The sequence below is a fragment of the Pseudorasbora parva genome, chromosome 14 (assembly GCF_024679245.1).
Source record: "Pseudorasbora parva isolate DD20220531a chromosome 14, ASM2467924v1, whole genome shotgun sequence".
Classification (NCBI taxonomy): Eukaryota; Metazoa; Chordata; class Actinopteri; order Cypriniformes; family Gobionidae; genus Pseudorasbora; species Pseudorasbora parva.
In genome coordinates, this window is record NC_090185.1 from 15,222,503 (window position 1) to 15,232,147 (window position 9,645).

Sequence of the window (9,645 nt, forward strand, 5' to 3'; positions counted from 1 at the left end):
CGAGACCCTATAACATAAATCCCAGTAAACAGGTGTGAACTCGGGGGCTATTCAGACAACACTGTTTTCAACAAAAAATTAAAATCATTGTCTGTTAATTTTTCAGTTTTTGAAAACGATTTTGTAATTTTCATGTAAACTTTAAAAATAAAAATTGTATAAACTGCTATGTCATGCGCATCTATGCTTCTTTACAACGTTATGTCGTCAACTATTGGCCTGGCAGCATCCTTTTTTATTTTTTTTCAGGGATCCGTGTGAACCGGGATCGTTTTGACAATGCTGTTGTTGCCTGTGTAACGGTGTAAACCTGACTGATTCTAGGCTATGTTCTGTAGCAGAGGCGGACAGTACTGAATAATTTTTACTTTCTAGTAATTTTATTTTTCATGTATAACATAGTATTGCAACATATAACATTTTTATTGCAATACATTTCATATTGAATATAATTTAATACTTCTTAAAAATGTAGTACACTATACTTTTACTCAAGTAAAAGTAATTCAAGTTTTACTTGAGTACAAGTAAGAAAGTACTACATTTTTAAAAGGTAAGAAAACAATAACTTTTATTTATGAAATGTAGTGCGGTAAAAATTATGACATAATATAATTATGCTTTGGAATGTAGTAAAGTAAAAGTTTACCAAAGAAAAACTGATAAATGTACTTGAGTAGAAAGTAAACATACTGCAAACTGTTCTTTAGCATCCTTTTTAGTGAGCCTGCATGCCTCCAATGCCGGAGACCCTGGTTCAAATCCCACTCGGAGTGGGTCGAGTAGGAGCACATGTACGTTACACGTACTCAGAAAAGCAAAAGAAAACGTTTTTGTGTAAACATACCCTCAGATACAAAGATCAAAATCTGTCTCCGATTTTTAAACAATTAATATGGTTCTCACTGTAGGAGCCAAAAAAAAAAATTCGTTAGAGAGTGCTTGCCGGGAAAAAACTTTTGGTGGCACTAGTTGGAGTTTGAGAGTCATTATGAGACTCTTTGCAGATCATGAACAGAAAACTTTTTGCATTATTTATTTTAATTGCGTTTTCACATATAAATATGTAAATGATTAAAGGTCCCGTTCTTCGCGTGTTTTCGAAGCTTTGATTATGTTTACAGTGTGCAATATAACATCAGAGTTCATGTTTCGCGTGTAAAAAAAACAGTATTTTTTCACACAATTTACTTAGCTGTACAGCGCTGTTTCCTCTGTCCTAAAAACGGCCTGATGATTTCCTTGTTCTATGAAGTCCCTCCTTCAGAAACACGAGTTCTGATTGGGCCAGAGCTTCCCGTGTTGTGATTGGACAGCGGGGGCTGAATGCACACTCTTCTCCACGTGAGAGAGCAACAAGACCACGCCCCCTATTTTGCGTGTTCTTGTGGGCGGAGGGTTAGTCAACAAACGGTTCTAGTGACGTCATTACAGCAGGAAGTGCAGGGGTTTAGTCCAAACCGGCCGTTCGCTGTAGACTTTGAAAGGGAACTTTTGTTAAATAAAATATCTCGCTTGGCATTGAACTTTGAGCTTTATAATTTTACAGGTATTATTTATGCTCTAACAGCAACATTACACACTAACTAAAGTTTGAAAGATGGAATCACGAAGAACAGGACCTTTAAAAGGAAAGCATTGTAAAGCTTCTATCATTTTGTTTTTGCTTTATGTGGTTTTATGTGTTTCTGTTTTCCATGTCCGCGAGTTGAAGCGACCTCAATTATGTGATATATAGATCCAGGAATACGAATTTTAGCAGGCAACCTTGCCAAAATAACACACATTTTACCCCCCAAACGCCTTTTTTTTTTTGCATCTGTTGGCATGAATCGGAGCTTGTTTTTGCAGATTGAATTGGTTCATTTGTGAGAAAGTTAACACAGATGTTGTGTCTTAGCTGTAAGGGAAATGGTGGCCAACCAAAACCCAAAGTGTCAAAATAAAAAAACCTCTAGATGTGAACTGAGAAGAACAAGGCTGTTATGGTTTCTCGGTGGTCTAGGCAGGGGTCGTACATTGGCACAGTTTTGAATAGCACTACCATTCTACTCTATTTATGCAGCTGTCACTCAGAGAGACCCGAGTTTGATCGAGTGTCGTCCCACAGTGTCTGCTGTGTCTGACCCTAAGGGTTCTTTAACAAGGGTAGAGTTTAGAATACACAAAAAATTATCCAATATAATCAAAGGCAATTTTTATGTGCATGCGTCATATAAATGTGTTTAAAGATGTGTCATGAGGAGAGCTTTCCAGACAAACCCTGGATCCTCCCAAGGTTTCCTCCTTATCTACATTACATAAACATATCATCATTTACTGGCACCAAATTTATGAAAACACGCTTCTTGAAAAAGTTGGACCAATAATGTCAAGAGTGAGTGCTAAGAAAAAGAATGGAATTGATGGGCCCTTTATAAATGATTCAACTCAGCAATGATCAGAATAATGGAGAGGAAGTTCATAATATCTGATCACTATAAATGGTGAGAGAGAGAGAGAGAGAGAGAGAGAGAGAGAGAGAGAGAGAGAGAGAGAGAGAGAGAGAGAGAGAGAGAGAGAGAGATTGAACAGTTTTTTTTTATTCATGTAAAATGAGCTTGATTGTTTGTTTGTTTCTGAGGGAGATTCTGTCACTTTAAACTCTGATCATGTTAAAGTACAGAGGAATGTTCAGATACTGTGGATGTTTGGACCTCAAGAGGCTCATACAGCTGGAATTGCATATGACCAGATGATCAAATATTTTAATAGTGAGATATTCAGAGATAGGCTCCAAATGGACGGTCAAACTGGATCTCTGACCATCAGAAACATCAGAACAGGCTGGTCTTTATAAACTAGAGATCATCAGAAACAGAGGAAACTCAAACCAGATTCAGTGTTACTGTGAGTAATTGAGTCAAATGATGACTGTGATGACACTCAAAAATAAAACGTATCCTAATTAATCTGTTTTTTATTAGTATTTATTTAATAACTGAAAAATGTGAGAGCGAAATCTATTTTCTACTCTCAGTTTATACATCAATTGTTAGTGATATTTTTGCACTTCCTGGAGGAAATACCAGTGCTTACAAGCAAAACAAAAGCGTTGAAGTTTTAGCAATGATGGTTTAACAGCAAAAAGTGATTGTAAAACAAAGACAGAGTCTGTATGTTGAGCAGTTCTTGCTGAACTACTTGGAGAAGACAAAAAAAATGTAGTTATAAGGAATGTCAATAAATTGCTACATTGTAAATACTAATGTTGTTAATCAGAAACTGCTCAATGTAGGCCTACATAAGATGTTTTCCAGCTTCTCTCTCCAGTCCTGTCTTTATCTAGCCTGACAAGCCAGACCCACATCAAGATGTTTGGTCTGGAAACTCACCATAGACAGGGCTCAATCTGAGGGGCGGGATAAACGGCTGTCTTTCAAACTCCCTCTGCACGCGATAGGATAGCGCTACACCAACCAGAGCAACGAAGGTGAAGCAGAGATCGCTGCCAGATTAAACATTCGCCGTATCCGGTCGGCTAAACTCTTCCCTTTTTAAGAATGACTTCAGTGCCGTTCTTTGTCATTTTCTCAGAGAAAAGCTTAACTCCAAGTCTTCCAGAGTCGCGGTCAAAGCTGATTTGAAAGACCGCCGCCAGTTTCTATGTTTACCAGAAGCAGCAAACGCAACTCGGCTGTCGTCATTATGGCCCCGCCCGCCGACTCTATACATGATGTGATTGGCCCGGCACAGCTCAGAATGGTATTGAGAGTTCCTAGACGACTCTTGCGGGCAAATTAAATTTGCTGCCGCTAGGGTGCGTCTAGATTTCTAGGCTAGTCTTTATCACCAAGTCTTTACAATGTTTATCATCACGTTTATTGATACCGCTCATAGCTGTAGCTGTTGTGTTGGTGAAATATGTAAGTGCAAGTACTTAATTCATTTAATGATATGATACTTTTTGGTGTCAAAATAACGTCTTCAATAGATGTGCACCCATTTATGTTAAAACCAATGATTAAGTAGTCAATTTTAAACTGATAGTTCACTTTAAAATGAAAATTTAAAAAAAAAAAATCTACCAGCCACTCAATGTTTTTACCAGCCACTTTCTTGTTTTTAACCGACAATGTGTAACTGCACGTGAAAATTAATACTACAAGCTCTACAATACTTAAGCTGTTTATTTAATCTCAAATCTCAATGAAATACTGACATTTTTTCACTCTTATACACACACAAACCATGAACTGATATACATTTCATTAAATGAGTAGGGCTCTATGTTCTCTCTTTTTTTTTTTTTTTTACCTGGATGTGGCATTTGGATGATTCTTTTATGGCTTCCAGTTTTAGGTTTTTAGTACCAACAATGAAACTACTAGTTTTGGCATCTCCTGAAGCGTGTTGACGACATACCGAGCAGAACATTGTCAGTAGGGATGCACCGAAATAAAAATTATTGGCTGAAACCGAAGCACTAAAAGAAATTATGCCAATTATCCATTGCATTTATGGCTAATGCTATGACTGTAACTTTACTAAAAATCAAGGCATTGCAATTGCATTAATTAATATTAAAGTTTCAAATAATAAATCAATTACAAATTATGCAAATATTTATTTAGCACATTGCAACAACCCACAGTATAAAATAAAATTCAAAGTAAAATGTTTAACTTGATCTCACTCATGTGTACATTAAATAATAATGTACAGGTCTACTAGCCTACAGAAATGTAATAAAGTAATCAAATGTAAAATAACTGCATATTTAACTGTTTAAATGAAAGATTATTCCTTATTAAACTTACAAAAGCTATTCAATCAAGAGCAGTGAGTGATGTCCTTATCGTTTGTTTGACATTAAACATAGCAGTAAAAGCTACTGCCCCTTTAAGACCTAATAGAGGGATATGCGTCATCTTTCACGACTGTATAAAGTTCACTTAAGGCATATTCAGACTATGTCTGCTAGAATTCTCATCAAGATGAACATGTTGCCATACTTTTTGTGTGAGTTTGTCCGTTTAAGCACAAGACTTGAAAGAGAACTCAATATTTGGGCGCTGTGAGACGGGTGCGCGCTTCCGGATGACAGTGACGGATCTTCTCTCAGTGCGCGCGAGTTATTATGGTTATTATTCGCGTCTTCTGGCACTACATCCGGGTAATGACGGCGAAAACGACTGGTCATATTCGGACATACGGCCGCACTCGCATTCACTGAACACAGTTTATAAAGAGGGGAAACAGTATGCTATTTTTATTTACCCGCCACGGTGGCCGGTAGGTGAAGCGAGTTTACCCGCCACAATGCAAAATCACCCGCATTTGGCTGGTGGCGGGTGCTAATTTCCATCCCTGGTTGGGTCTTGTGTCTCTCAACTTTCTCTTCACAATATCCCACAGATTCTCTATGGGGTTCAGGTCAGGAGAGTTGGCAGGCCAATTGAGCACAGTAATACCATGGTCAGTAAACCAAGTGAGCAGGTGCCAGGTCGTGCTGATAAACTAAATCTTCATCTCCATAAAGCTTTTCAGCAGATGGAAGCATGAAGTGCGCCAAAATCTCCTGATAGCTAGCTGCATTGACCCTGCCCTTGATAAAACACAGTGGACCAACACCAGCAGCTGACATGGCACCCCAGACCATCACTGACTGTGGGTACTTGACACTGGACTTCAGGCATTTTGGCATTTCCTTCTCCCCAGTCTTCCTCCAGACTCTGGCACCTTGATTTCTGAATGACATGCAAAATTTGCTTTCATCCGAAAAAATTACTTTGGACCACTGAGCAACAGTCCAGTGCTGCTTCTCTGTAGCCCAAAAGTGGCTTGACCTGGGGAATGCGGCACCTGTAGCCCATTTCCTGCACACGCCTGTGCACGGTGGCTCTGCTTGTTTCTACTCCAGACTCAGTCCACTGCTTCTGCAGGTCCCCCAAGGTCTGGAATCGGTCCTTCTCCTCAATCTTCCTCAGGGTCCGGTCACCTCTTCTTGGTGTGCAGCGTTTTTTGGCCACCCTTTTTCCTTCTCACAGACTTCCCACTGAGGTGCCTTGATACAGCACTCTGGGAACAGCCTATTCGTTCAGAAATTTCTTTCTGTGTCTTACCCTCTCGCTTGAGGGTGTCAATGATGGCCTTCTGGACAGCAGTCAGGTCATCAGTCTTACCCATGATTGCGGTTTTGAGTAATGAACCAGGCTGGGAGCTTTTAAAAGCCTCAGGAATCTTTTGCTGGTGTTTAGAGTTAATTCGTTGATTCCGATGATTAGGTTAATAGCTCGTTTAGAGAACCTTTTCATGATATGCTAATTTTTTGAGATAGGAATTTTGGGTTTTCATGAGCTGTATGCCAAAATCATCAGTATTAAAATAATAAAAGACCTGAAATATTTCAGTTGGTGTGCAATGAATCTAAAATATATGAAAGTTTAATTTTTATCATTACATTATGGAAAATAATGGACTATCACAATATGCTAATTTTTGGAGAAGGACCTGTATATATAAATATACATACACACACACACACACACAAACACACACACACACACACACTGTTTTAGTTTTAATTCATGTTATTCATGTTTTGTTTCTTTCAGAAAGCTCCCGGAGAAGACTACGTCATATACGCGGCTGTTAATGTAACATGACGTACTCAGTGTATCATGCTCAAAAAATTCAACAAAAATGTGAGGGTGTCACTAGTGGACTCAAATGCAGATATTATGCAGAGAGTGATGAATAGTTACTTCAGCTTCAGTGTAATCAGTATTTTAGCACTATTTCAGTATCAGGATTTTCTCTAGACTACGCTAACATTCCATGAATACTTGAGTCAGATTGGAGGATTGTCATTAAGATGTTTCTGAATAATCACAGTTCAGTGTTTGTCACTCATTTTAATCCTACAATTACCTTCCTTCCTGCTCTAACTTGTTCTGCGGTTAGATGTTTACCTGTTAGAAAAGACATGTTCATGCAAGCTCAGCTCCATTACTGGAATCATTCCACTCTTATTTGAGATTTTAACTGTGAGCAGAATACATGCTGTATTGCTGTATTTTTTTTAAACATATTACTCTGCAAAAAAAATACTTAGTATTTTTAATTGTTTCCAGGCGATCTAACAATTCTTACATTAAGAAACATTTACTAGACACGCAATATATATCTATATGGGACCAGATTTTTTAAACATTTTTATATCCATTTACACTGCCTTTTATATTAAGACTAGCATTTCTAAACACCGGCTGAAAAGGTTGTTTTTCTCAAAATTTGTGTGAACAGTTTGAATTTATCAACACAATCAGCCAATCACTGCCAAGACACCATCCGGTTTCAACTCTTCTCAATCCTGTTCCTGAGAAACTGCCATTAAGATGAATGATAATGCCAACTGATTGTAAGACTGTAACACGTCACTCTTAACAAACCCATTTGCATTTTTTATATATATAATTTTGTGTTATCTAAGGCTGCACAGAACATGGATTTCAATAAAAAATTAACACAACATTATTACTGAATCTTTTACTGACTTATGCTCAAACAGGTAGGCTAAAGCTCGTCATATTCTAACGGAAGATGATGGACTTATATGCAATAATTATTTTATTAATACATAACTCAAAAGTCTGGTTTGAAATTAGATTTTGAAAGTATGGGCAAACCAATTAACATTCACTGTGCACTTGTGCTATCCACCTATCTAATGTATGAATTTTCATATTTATTTTGACAATTTATTTTGCGTATTTGGTGTGCTGTCCAGGGGGAGGGCTCCTAGCTCGCAATTTGGCCTGAACCCAGAGTACTCCCCCAGTTGTGATAGGGATAGAACTAGAAGTGAGGAGATGGAGGGATGCAGGTAATCTGTCAACAAACAGAGGTAAGTCTGCTGTGTATATATACCTCTTATCTTGTTAATTGGTTTGATTAACTGAATATGCTCCTCTCGTATTAATTAGGTTAATTATCTGAAAATGCTCCTCCTGATCTTTGTTAATAAAACAAAAAAGTATTTTTTTGGGAAAATATTGCTAAAGCCAAAATGATAATAGCGTTCTAAATATTCACCACACTATCTAGCTGACAAATCTGGAATCAGGTAGGCTGTGGCATTTAAACGATGCCCAATTGGCACTAAGGGGCCTAAAGTGTGCCAAGAAAACATCCCCCACACCATTACACCACCACCACCGGCCTGCACAGTGATGGATCCATGTTCTCATTCTGTTTATGCCAAATTCTGACTCTACCATCTGAATGTCTCAACAGAAATGGAGACTCATCAGACCAGGCCTCACTCAAATTAGGCCATAGAAGACTGGAAAAACGTTGCCTGTCTGATGTGCAGAATTGTGCAGAAGGCCTCTTTTTAAAATGTAGAATGATCAAGAGCTGCATTGTGTCTTTATCAGCAGCTCAGTTTCGAAGTCAGAATGATACCTGTGGTCAGAACTATGTAAGCCACTGTTGAGCATTTCGTTGTTGTTGGTTGAATGCAACAGGTTGTATTTTTGATGTACCTATTATGAGTGCACTTGAGTGTTAGTGTGTATAAGGTGTACGAGTGGGTGAAGAGCTGCCTCTGCACAAAAGTGCTTGTGAAACTCCCTAACCAGACCTCTGCGCTTCACTGGAAACTAGAATGCATTCTTGAGTAAAGGTAAAAGATTAGTTTGAAGATAGATTGTTGTGATTTGTGCTTAAGTGACTGAATCGAGACCCTATAACATAAGTCCCAGTAAACAGGTGTGAACTCGGGGGCTATTTAGACAACACTGTTTTCAACAAAAAATTAAAATCATTGTCTGTTAATTTTTCAGTTTTTGAAAACGATTTTGTAATTTTCATGTAAACTTTAAAAATAAAAATTGTATAAACTGCTATGTCACGCGCATCTATGCTTCTTTACAACGTTATGTCGTCAACTATTGGCCTGGCAGCCTCCTTTTTTATTTTTTTTCAGGGATCCGTGTGAACCGGGATCGTTTTGACAATGCTGTTGTTGCCTGTGTAACGGTGTAAACCTGACTGATTCTAGGCTATGTTCTGTAGCAGAGGCGGACAGTACTGAATCATTTTTACTTTCTAGTAATTTTATTTTTCATGTATAACATAGTATTGCAACATATAACATTTTTATTGCAATACATTTCATATTGAATATAATTTAATACTTCTTAAAAATGTAGTACACTATACTTTTACTCAAGTAAAAGTAATTCAAGTTTTACTTGAGTACAAGTAAGAAAGTACTACATTTTTAAAAGGTAAGAAAACAATAACTTTTATTTATGAAATGTAGTGTGGTAAAAATTATGACATAATATAATTATGCTTTGGAATGTAGTAAAGTAAAAGTTTTCCAAAGAAAAACTGATGAATGTACTTGAGTAGAAAGTAAACACTGTAAACTGTTCTTTAGCATCATTGTTAGTGAGCCTGCATGCCTCCAATGCCGGAGACCCTGGTTCAAATCCCACTCGGAGTGGGTCGAGTAGGAGCACATGTACATTACACGTACTCAGAAAAGCAAAAGAAAACGTTTTTGTGTAAACATACCCTCAGATACAAAAATCAAAATCTGTCTCCGATTTTTAAACAATTAATATGGTTCTCACTGTAGGAGCCAACAAAAAA